Below are 10,222 nucleotides of genomic sequence, written 5' to 3' on the forward strand. Positions count from 1 at the left end.
AGTTATGCACCATTGTGACCACACCTCGTACAGCACAGTCTAGGAGATCAGGGGAGAGAACACAAGCTCCTTGCCATGATTGTAGTTATATGAGAAACACTTCTTAAATTAGGGTCTATGGGTTGATGCTGCCTGTTTGGCACCTGGATGCCCTCTTGTACCAGGTGCCAATATTGTACTTTACACACTGATGAGATCAAACTTCTCCCAGACTTGACATTCTATATGTAAGGATGTGTAAATCATAGTGAATCTAATGTTAATTTCTGAAATAGATCACATTTGAAGAATCCACATGTGGTAAGAGGAAGGAAAGACCAAGTGAAAAGATGGGAAAATCAGATCACACATGAAAAAAAAATGTTCAAAAAATTCAGAACTTTTATTTTTGAGAGTAGATAATGAAGACTGGGGACCCTTATGTTTAAGACTTCCTTTTTCTATCTGTATCAAGGAAGAAGTCCTGATAGTCACTGTGCCATTCTATCACCAAAATCAGGAGTGGCTATATAATACATGCATCATAATACATGTTCCCTCAAACCAGTGCAAGCTGTTCCAGCAGTGGACATAAACTGGAGGTCAGAATGGAAACAGAATTACAAAAGGAGGACACCCCTCTGTGGAATCCACTGCAAGTTTGGGTTCTAAGGACATTTTAGATAGCCAGATTCCAGTGTGAAGTGGTGAGAGAAGCACACATCTGTTCTGTGTGAGCATCATCCGGCCTCTCTCTTAAGGATGAGATGACAGATAAATATCTGTCACCACTGATCTATACATGTGCAGCCTCACATGCTTTCAATTGTCATTATCACACAGCTCAACTTCACCACTGTTGCCCATTCTTCCATTCAGTAAGAAAAAAATGGACAAAGGGGATGTGGGAGGTGAGACTGGTCCTGCTTCAAGCAAGTGGGTTTGGGACTGAGGTCAATGTAGGCAGTCCCCTCTGCTTTGTGGCACTACTTGTGCTAGAAATCTATGAGGAGCACTAATCAGAAGTAACTAGCACCTCAAGGAAGGCAAAACCATCACCCAGCAGTTGGCAGTCCTGCATGCACATCTGCTGTGAACTATATGAGCTCTAGCAACATGATGAGCAAAATCCTGGGCAAGGTTTTGACATATGAATGGCAGATATATGTGAGTAATAGAAGTATTATTTCTTGTTTTTGTAAATTGTCAGGGCTGTAAAATAAAACCCAGCTTTCATATTTCCTACCACTATTTTAAATTTCTCCTGAGAGGTTGGGGTTTTGGCTCAGTTGTACAGCACTTGCCTATCATGTGTGAGGCACTAGGTTTGATTCTCAGCATCACATATAAATGAATAAATAAAATAAAGATGTTGTGTCAACTACGATTAAAGAGTAGAAAGTGTTCTTTTAAAATAAAGAAACAGGAAGTCCCAGAGCTTCTTTTTTGCAGAACCCAAGCTGTAATTACTGGGAAACCCAAGAAGTCATACAGGAGAATCTATCTCCATGATTAATTAAGTAACGTAAGATGCAAGTCCTGTTTTCTTTCTCAACAGGTTTGGCTTTCCTGCCTCATCTTATTCTTTGTGCCTTAGTGACAAGAAAAGGAGATGGGTTCACATTTGTCTGTTCATGCTAAAGACATCAAAAATTGAGTTTGGAAAGAAAATTTAAAGGTACTATGAACAGGGCAGAATGGTATTTCACTGTCCTAAATATTCCTCTAAACAAAATAAGGTTCAGACTTTTCCATTGTGACAGAAATTGGAAAAGATACATTTTTTAAGTGACTAAAACATAAAAGACTAGTGAACACAAATATCCTTCCCCAAAACTCTCGAGAATTATTTTCCTGGGTGTTTTGGAGGCAGAAATGAGAAATTACCAGCTTGCTCATCTGAGTTTTTTAAACATTTAATGTACTTACAAACCTTATCATCATGGTACTCTAATTTGACATTTCCAACCTGATAGAGTACAGGGTCAGGGAGTTTTAATTTGTGAAATTTAATATTGCATGAGAAAATACAAGTACATAGTTTATATGAATGTGAGATTCTCCTCTATGAAATGAGGTTTTGAATGTAAAATGACAATTCTTTTTAAAGATTTCAAAACTTAAAATGACTCAAACTATAGAAGTTGGTTACATCAATAATAATTCTAGGGAACTGGAGTTGTGGCTCAGTGGTAAAGTGCTTGCCTAGCATGTGTAAGGCACTGGGTTCAATTCTCAGCACCACATATAAATAACTTAGTAAAAAAATAAAAGATACCAGCATCTAAAACATATTTTAAAAACTAATAATTCTACTTAATTTATGAAGATGACAAAAGCAAAATTATAACGAAACATTACATTAAAACTCATGGCTTCCCTGATAATATGCATACAAATAAGCAAAGGTTAAAGTCCCTAAATGACATGTCATCTGTAATTTGTCTAGCTAGAAGTGATCAAATTAAAAAAAAATTAAAAACTAAAATTAATTGAGATTCCCTATGAAAATATTTGACTAATTTTAGAAAGATCTTAATTAAAGAAACAAGCATTCTTATAAACAAATTTACTCACTGCACCATACAGAACACAGTCCTCTGGCCCAAATAGAACTGTGGAAACTGATGTCTCCTGTGCAGCTACTGGAAACCTCACTAGTAGGGTCAAATTCTGTCAATCCACAGCCTTCACACTAATTCATAATCTGAGGACACGGAGCCACTTACCCAGATGGCTGAAGAATGGGAGGTCTCCATGCAGCTGAGAAGAGCTGTAAGGTTTAAGGAAAGGATATCTTTAAGTCCTATCCTTGAAGGTCTATAATTTTAGTCTGTAGAAAGATGACAAGATCCCCTGGAGAACACTTAACTCTGGCTTCCCCACTGGAACATGTCACTTGTCTCTCAATTTTGCTTTATTCCTTGGTGGATAAAGGCAATCCTGGGAGAGCTGGGCTCCAAACTTTTCTCCAAGTTTGGAAATCTGGAAAGAAATTTTGTTTGGGATTATGTCCCTATCATGTTGATGATTCCAGTTACTCTAATTCTTATCCTAAGGTCAAACTAGTTCAAATCTGTTTTAAAATTTATAATGCCTCTACTTTTGAGTGAGTGAATCCTGATAGCTCCTGTGGTTTCCCAGTGGCTCTAAGAGTCCTCTCCCTACAGTGTGTGATGGGCCCCTCTTTCCTAGTTTCTTCCCACATGGGGGACCTGGTTTCTGGATAGTGCTGGTTTTGTATGCCACCATTTCCAATGTGGCAGTATGAAGTTTCAAGCTCTGAGTAAAATATTAAAATCAATGTTAGATGAAATAAAAAATAAAAACAGAGGCAATTCTGAATGTGACAGGTGGAGGAGATGACAGGCACTTTGAACATAGTAACCTAAGGGAGAGCCCAACTTGGGAATCCACCCTAAAAAACCTGTATGATAAGCCCTCATTCTCACTAAGGGAGAGAGCAGGGAGTTCTGCACATTCTCTGAGAAAAACTGTAAAATTAGGCTTAGTTTTCTGTGTACTTTTCATGAAGATATATAAACTTTTAAGAAAATGTGGAGCCCTGTAACCTGGAGTCAAAAGAAAGTAAAATCACTTCAGGCAGACCCAGTGATATTCCAGGTGCTGGAATCCAAAGATAGTTTTTTAGGGCCACCATTATCTACATGTGAAGGGTTAATACAGGTGATAATAAATTAAAAAATTGTCATTTCTATAGAGAATTGGAAACTTGAAATAAATGAAAATATATAAAATGAAAATTGTAATCTCTACAGTTTGAAATTCTCCATGGATGGGCTTGGGGAGGTTTGAAAACTGCAGAAGAAAGTTGCAATAAATGCCAAAAAATGAGCAAACTTTTCACTATTGCTTTTCTAAGTCTGAAGTTATTAGGGAGGGCTCACTGGGGTGTATATAGAGGACACTCAACTGAGTATAAAGGGCTCAGTGAGTTGTATACAGGTAGCTTTCTGAGGTGAACTCTGAGATAAGTAGGGAGAACACACTGATATAAAAGTTAGTGTTGTCTGAGGTTTGGAGGAGGACTCTGGGATGTGTATGTAGTATTCTCTAGGGTGCACTGGCAGGGTGCACATCATGAGTAGACAGGATACCCAAAGTATGTAGGAATATACCCCTCAGATGAGTAGTGAGAGATCTCTCAGTTGAGTAAAGAGAACAAACTGAAGTGTAAAAGAGGGCTTAATGAGGTGTGTAACAGTGATCTCTAAAGCATGCAGGGAGAAATTTTTGAGGTGTAGCAAGGCTGCAAATGGTGTTTATTGAGCATTCTCTATGGGTTATAAGAAAAGCTTTCTGACACATGTAGATATTGTTCAATTCGGTGTGGAGAAAACATCTCTAGGGTGTCTATGATTGGCCTTCTGCAGCGTGTATGAGGGCTCTCAATGTGAGTAGGGAGGGTATTCTGAAGTGTTAGGGAGGTGACTTTGAGGTGTGTAGAAATGGCTCTCTGAGGTGAGTAACAGAGGACCTTTAAGGTAAGTAGGAAGGCACAATGAAGTGTGTAAAGGGCTTTTTAGAGTGCTCCATAAGGTGAATAAAGAGTCATTTGAGGTGTATAGGGAAGGCCTCATTGGTGAATAGAAAGAATTCTATGAAATATGTAGGGACAGCTTGCATAGGACTATAGTGAGGACCCTGGGGTGCATAGGGAGGACTCTCTGAGGTGTATAGGGAATGCACATTGAGGTGAGTAGAAAGGGCTCTTCAAGATTTAGGGACTGCCTTTTAATATGAACAGTGAGAGATTTCTGAGGTGAAAAAAAACACTAAGGTGTGAAAGGAAAGCTCTATTAGCAGTGTATCAGGGGTCTGTGGAGTTTGAAGGGAAGGCTCTTTGAGTTTGTAAAGAGGATCTGTGTGGAGTTTAGTGGAGGCTTTCTGAAGTGTGTAGGAAGAATTTTCTGTGATGTGTAGAAATTTCTCATTGAGGTGCAGAGGAAGAATCTCTAGGGTGTGTATGGATGGCCCTCTGAGTTTTGTAGAGGGGGCTCTCTGAATTGAGAAGGGAGGCTTTCATGGTGTGTAGTAAGAGTCTCTGATGAGTAGGAAGGGCTCTCTGAGCTTGTAGTGTAGGTTTTCTAAGGTGTGTAGAGTGGGTTCTCTGAGTTGGGTAGGAATGGCTTTCTTATGTGTCGGTTGAGCTTCAGTTGTGATTAGGAAGGGTAATTGATGTGAGTAGGGAGGGTCTTCTGAAGTGTGTAGGGAGGTGTTTTGAGGTTTGTGGGAAGAGTGATCTGTGGTATGTAGAGAAGGCTCTCTGAATTGTGCGGGAGGGGTTTATGAGGTGTTTAGGAGAGCTCCTTGACATGAGTGGGGGTGCTCCCTAAGGTGAGTGAGGAAAGCTACTTGAGGTGTGTAGGGAAGGTCTCTGTGGTGAGTAGAATGGTCTCTCTGAGGTGTAGTGAGGGTTCCCTGAAGTGAGTAGAAGGGTACTCTTAGGGGTTTAGTGATGACTTGCAAAGGAGCAGAGTGAGGTACACTGAGGTGTGTAGGGTCTGCTTTTGAGGTGAGTAGTAAGGGCTTTTCTAGATATGTAGAGAGAACACTCTGGGTGTGTAGAGAGGGCTCACTGAGCTGTATAAGAAGGACTCTATGATGTGTGAAGGAGGTCAATATGGGGTGTGTCATAGGGATCCATGATGTGTGAGAGGGCCCCCAAAGGTTATTAGAGAGGGTTTGCTGATGTGTATATTGTAAGAAACCCACGAAAACCACGCCAGACACAGGAAGTCACATAAGGGAGTTTATTAAGCAAACAGAGTGTCTCCCTGCAGGGTAAGAGAGAAAATGAGACTAAAAGAGAGGAAAAGAGAAAGGGTGCATGCAAGAGGGAGTGTGAAAAGTGAGGAGGAGAGAGAAGGAAAGTGAGTAGGAGAGAGAAAGCATGAGAAAAAAAATGGCAGGGTAGCTACCCTTAAGCAGTTTAATTGTGCAGGGTTAGCAGGGGACCAATAATGGAGAAGGATACTTGCAAGCTAACTGATGAACCAATAGCTAGCTAGGATGCTCACAGATTGACAAGTAGTTGGAAGGCAGGGCAATGGCTGCAGCAGAAAGGGCAGGGAGAGCATGTTTCAGACTGACAAGCTAGGTTGTGATGCAATGGAAAGGTGGGGGAGCAGCTTTGTATTACATATATGAATGGCACTCTGAAGTCATTTAGAAAGGGCTCAGTGAGTTATGAACAGAGAGAATTCTGAGGTGAGTAGTGAGAGGTGCCTGAGATGAGTAGTGATGACACACAAATGTTGAAGGGAAGGTTCTCTGAGTTGTGTAGGCAGGACCCTCTGAGACAACTAGAGTGGGCACTACGGGTTTTGTAGTGTAGGTTCTCTGAGGTGGAAAAGGTTGGCTTTCTGAGGTATGTAGGGAAAACTGAGTTGTGCAGCAGGGATTTATGAGGGGTGTAGAAGGGTTTTTTGATTAAGTCAGAGTGCTCTCAGTTGTGTAGAAAGGGCCCTATGATGTGAATAGTGAGATCTCTGAGTATGAAGAACACATGGAGGAGTCATATGAGGGTTCTCTGAGGAGAGTAGAAGGAATCTCTGAGACTTTCACAGAAGACATTTAAAGTAGTATTTTGAGGCCTATCTGAGGTGTGGAGGTATAGCTCTCAGAGATAATCATGGAGGGGTTTATGGGGAGTAGTGAGGTCTACATATGTGTAAGTAGATATGTTTCATTAAATTTGTAGAAAGGGCATTCTGAGATTTGTACAGATGGCTCCCTGAGATGTAAAGGGAGAACTCTCTGAAGTGTATAGTGCAGATGATCTGAGATTAGTATTAAGAGCACACAAGGTGTGCAGGGGTGACCCTGTAATGTGAGAGTTGTCTGAAATGAGTATGGAGTACACTGAGGTGTACATGAGGGCTCTCTGAAGTGAGAAGTGTGGAAATTCTGGGGTGTGTAGAGAGAATGCAGGTTGTGCATACCAAAGAAACTCTGATGTGTGTAAAGGGCCTTCTGAGGTTTATAGGCATTACTCAATGCTGTGTGAAGGAAGCATCTCTAAGGTGTGTATGGATGGACTACTGCAGTGTGTAGGAAACATGCTTAATGTTAGTAGGGAGGTTTTTCTTAGTTGTGTAGAAATGTGTCTCTATGTTGTGAAGGAATGACTCCAAAGTGTGAAAGTAGAGCTTTCTGAGGTGTGCAGGGAGGCCCTCTGAGGTATAATGGGAGGGCCTACTGAATTGTGTGAGAAGGTTTTATGGAGTGTGTCAGAGGACTCATTGACATGAGGTGGAGTGCCCCCTAAGATGAGTAAGCAGGGTTATTTGAGGTGTATAGGAAAGGACTCTGTGGTGGATAGAAAAGACTCTCTGAGGTGTAGGGAGGGTTCCCTGAGTTGAGTAGAAGGACCTTCTGAGTTGTTTAGTGAGAGTTTCCAAAGAAATAGAATGAGAATTCATTGAGGTGTGTAGGGATGACTTTTTTAGTTGTAGAGACTGCTGTTCAAGTGAGTCATGAGAATTTTCTGAGATGTTTAGGGCACTCTGAGTTGTGTAGGATGGGCTTTTTGAGGTTTGTAGGGAAGGGCCTTTGAGCTGTAAATGGAGGTCTCTATGAAGTGTGTCAGAGACCTCATTGACTTGTATGGGAGGGCCCCCTGTGGTATATATGGAGGATGCCTTGAGGCAAGTAGAAAGGGCTCATTGGGGTGTGTAAAGAGGGACTTATGAAGTGAGCAGTAAGAGTTCTCTTAGATGAGTAGGGAGGACACACAGAAGAGTGGTTTCTGAGGTGTTTAGGAAGGACTATCTTTGAGCAGGGAGGGCACTCTGAGTTTTTGAATGCAGGTTTCCTGAATTGCAAAAGGTTGACCCCATGTGGGTACAAAGGTGTTTATGAGGTGTGCAGGAGGAATCTATAATGGTGTAGCATGTTTTTTGACTAAGAAAGAGTGCTAACTCAGTTTTATGAAAACGGCCCTCTGAAGTGAATAGTGAAATCTCTCTGAGATTAGTAGAACCCACTGAGTTATGGTAGAAGTTCTATGAGGAGAGTAGAAAAAATATCTGTGAGGTGTAAATAGAGTTCCCTCACAAGAGTATCATTAGCGCTCTCTGAGGTGTATAGGTATGGCTCTCTATGGTGTGCAGGGAGAATATTGTGGTGAATAGTGAAGGCCATGTGTGATGTGTGGACAGGATTTTCTGAGGTGTGCAGGAAGGGAATTCTGAGGTTTGTGTGGAATGCTTTCTGAGATATGAAGGAAAGACTTTCTGAAGTGTGTAGAGCAGACCATCTGACATGTATGACATGGGTAATTTGAGGTGAATAGAAAGAATACACAAGGAGTGTAGTGACAAGACTCTCATGTGAGTAATGAGGGATCTCTGAGATGAGTAGAAAGAACACTGATGTGTGAAAGGAGGGCCCTATCAGGAATGTTACAGGGCTCTCTAAACTGTGAAGGGAGGTGTTCTGACACTTGTAGAGAGGCCATATGTGCTGGGTAGCAAGGGTTCTCTGAGGTGTGCAGGAAGGGCTTTCTGAGTTGTGTAGGGATGGCTTAATGTGCCATGGAGGAAGCATCTCCAAGGTGTGTATGGTTGGCCTTCAGCAGTGGGTTGGAAGGCTGCCTAATGGGAGTTAGGAGGGCTTTTTGAGGTGTGTATGTAGGTGACTTTGACATGTCTAGAATGAATATCTGAGGTGTGCAGTGAGTCCCTCTGAGGTATGTAGGGAGGGCCGAATGAAGTGTGTAGGAGTCTTTATGAGGTGTGTAGAGGGCTCCTTCATGTAAGAGGGGGTGTTCCCTTAAGTGATTAAGGAGTGCTATTTGAGGTAGATGGAAGTCTTCCATGGTGAATAGAAAGAGCTCTCTGAAATGTGTAGGGATGGCTTGCATAAGACTATGGTAAGAAATCTGGGTGTGTATGGATATACCTCTGAGGTGTACAGGGAGGGTGCTCTGAGGTGAGTAGAAGGGGCTCACCAAGGTGTGTAGACTGCCCTCTAATATGAGTAGAGAGAGATTTCTGAGTAAAGAGGAAACACTGAGGTGTGAAAGGAGGGCTCTATGAGGTGTAACAGGGCTCTCTAAAGTGAAAGGAGGGATTTTTGAGGAGTGTAAATGCTGTGTTTGCTGTGTAGTGAGGGCTTAGCTGTGTAGAAAGGACTTTCTGAGTTGTGTAGGTATGGCTAAATGAGGTTCAGAGTAATTACCTCTAGGGTGTGTATATACGGCCCTGTTAGGTGTTTAGAAAATGTTTTTTGAGTTGTGAAGGGAGGGCTCTGTGGTGTGTAGGTAGGACTTGTGAGATGAGTATAGAGGGCTCTCTGAGTTTTGTAGTTTAGGTTCTTTATGTTGTGTAGAGAGGGTTCTCTCAGCTATGAAGGGAGGGCTCTCTGGAGTTTAAATAAAACTTCTGAGATGAGAAGGAAAAACTGTATTTTTTTTCCCTCAATTACTTTTATTAGGCATATTTATTCCCTTCCCCATTCTACTTGAAATACACTTCATGGGTACAACTCTCAGCCCCAAAATCTTTCAGAAACTGAAGTGATGACACATTCAATCTTCTATCCCAAGAGAATCCATTCCAGCTGCCTTTCTAAGGATTGTAATGTGCCTGCAGTTGCCACAAAAGCCCTTAAAGATCTCAGGAATTCACACGCCTGCACTTTTTCAATCGTGAGGCAACTATTTCTTTGGCTGACCCACTGACTCCTGGGCTCAGGCAATGGTCATGCCTCAGGCTAATGAAGATGGGATTACAGGCATATAAAAACCTTGCCCAGCCTCACTCCTGTCTTTGCTTACAACTTCTTACACACTGCTTCCCAAGGTGATTCTTTGTACCTTTATTTAAAAAGGTCTCCAAACTGGACCCAGTCACACCATCCACATTAAAATGTATATCCAGTAATAGAAAAATAAAGCTGATCCAAACAAATCCGTCTCCACCATTTCTACTTCTGTTCTATCTAGTACCTTGTGCCCATATATTGAGGCTGTTTAGGACCTCTGTACTCATTCCTTTGGCATATGACTGTCCATTAGATGCCATGTGGAGCCATACTGCTGCTACTACGGGAAGCTGAAGCATTTCAGAGGACACCCTCCTACCGGGAAGACTCACAGCCCTGAAAGACCGAAAAACTGTATTTTGTAGTGTAGGTTCTCTGAGGTGGTTAGGGATGCATTTCTGAGGTGTTTAGGAAGGACTCATGAAGTATGTAGGAAGGATGATGGGTGTGAGTA

The sequence above is a fragment of the Sciurus vulgaris genome (genome assembly GCF_902686455.1).
Source record: "Sciurus vulgaris genome assembly, chromosome: 19".
In the NCBI taxonomy this organism is placed as follows: domain Eukaryota; kingdom Metazoa; phylum Chordata; class Mammalia; order Rodentia; family Sciuridae; genus Sciurus; species Sciurus vulgaris.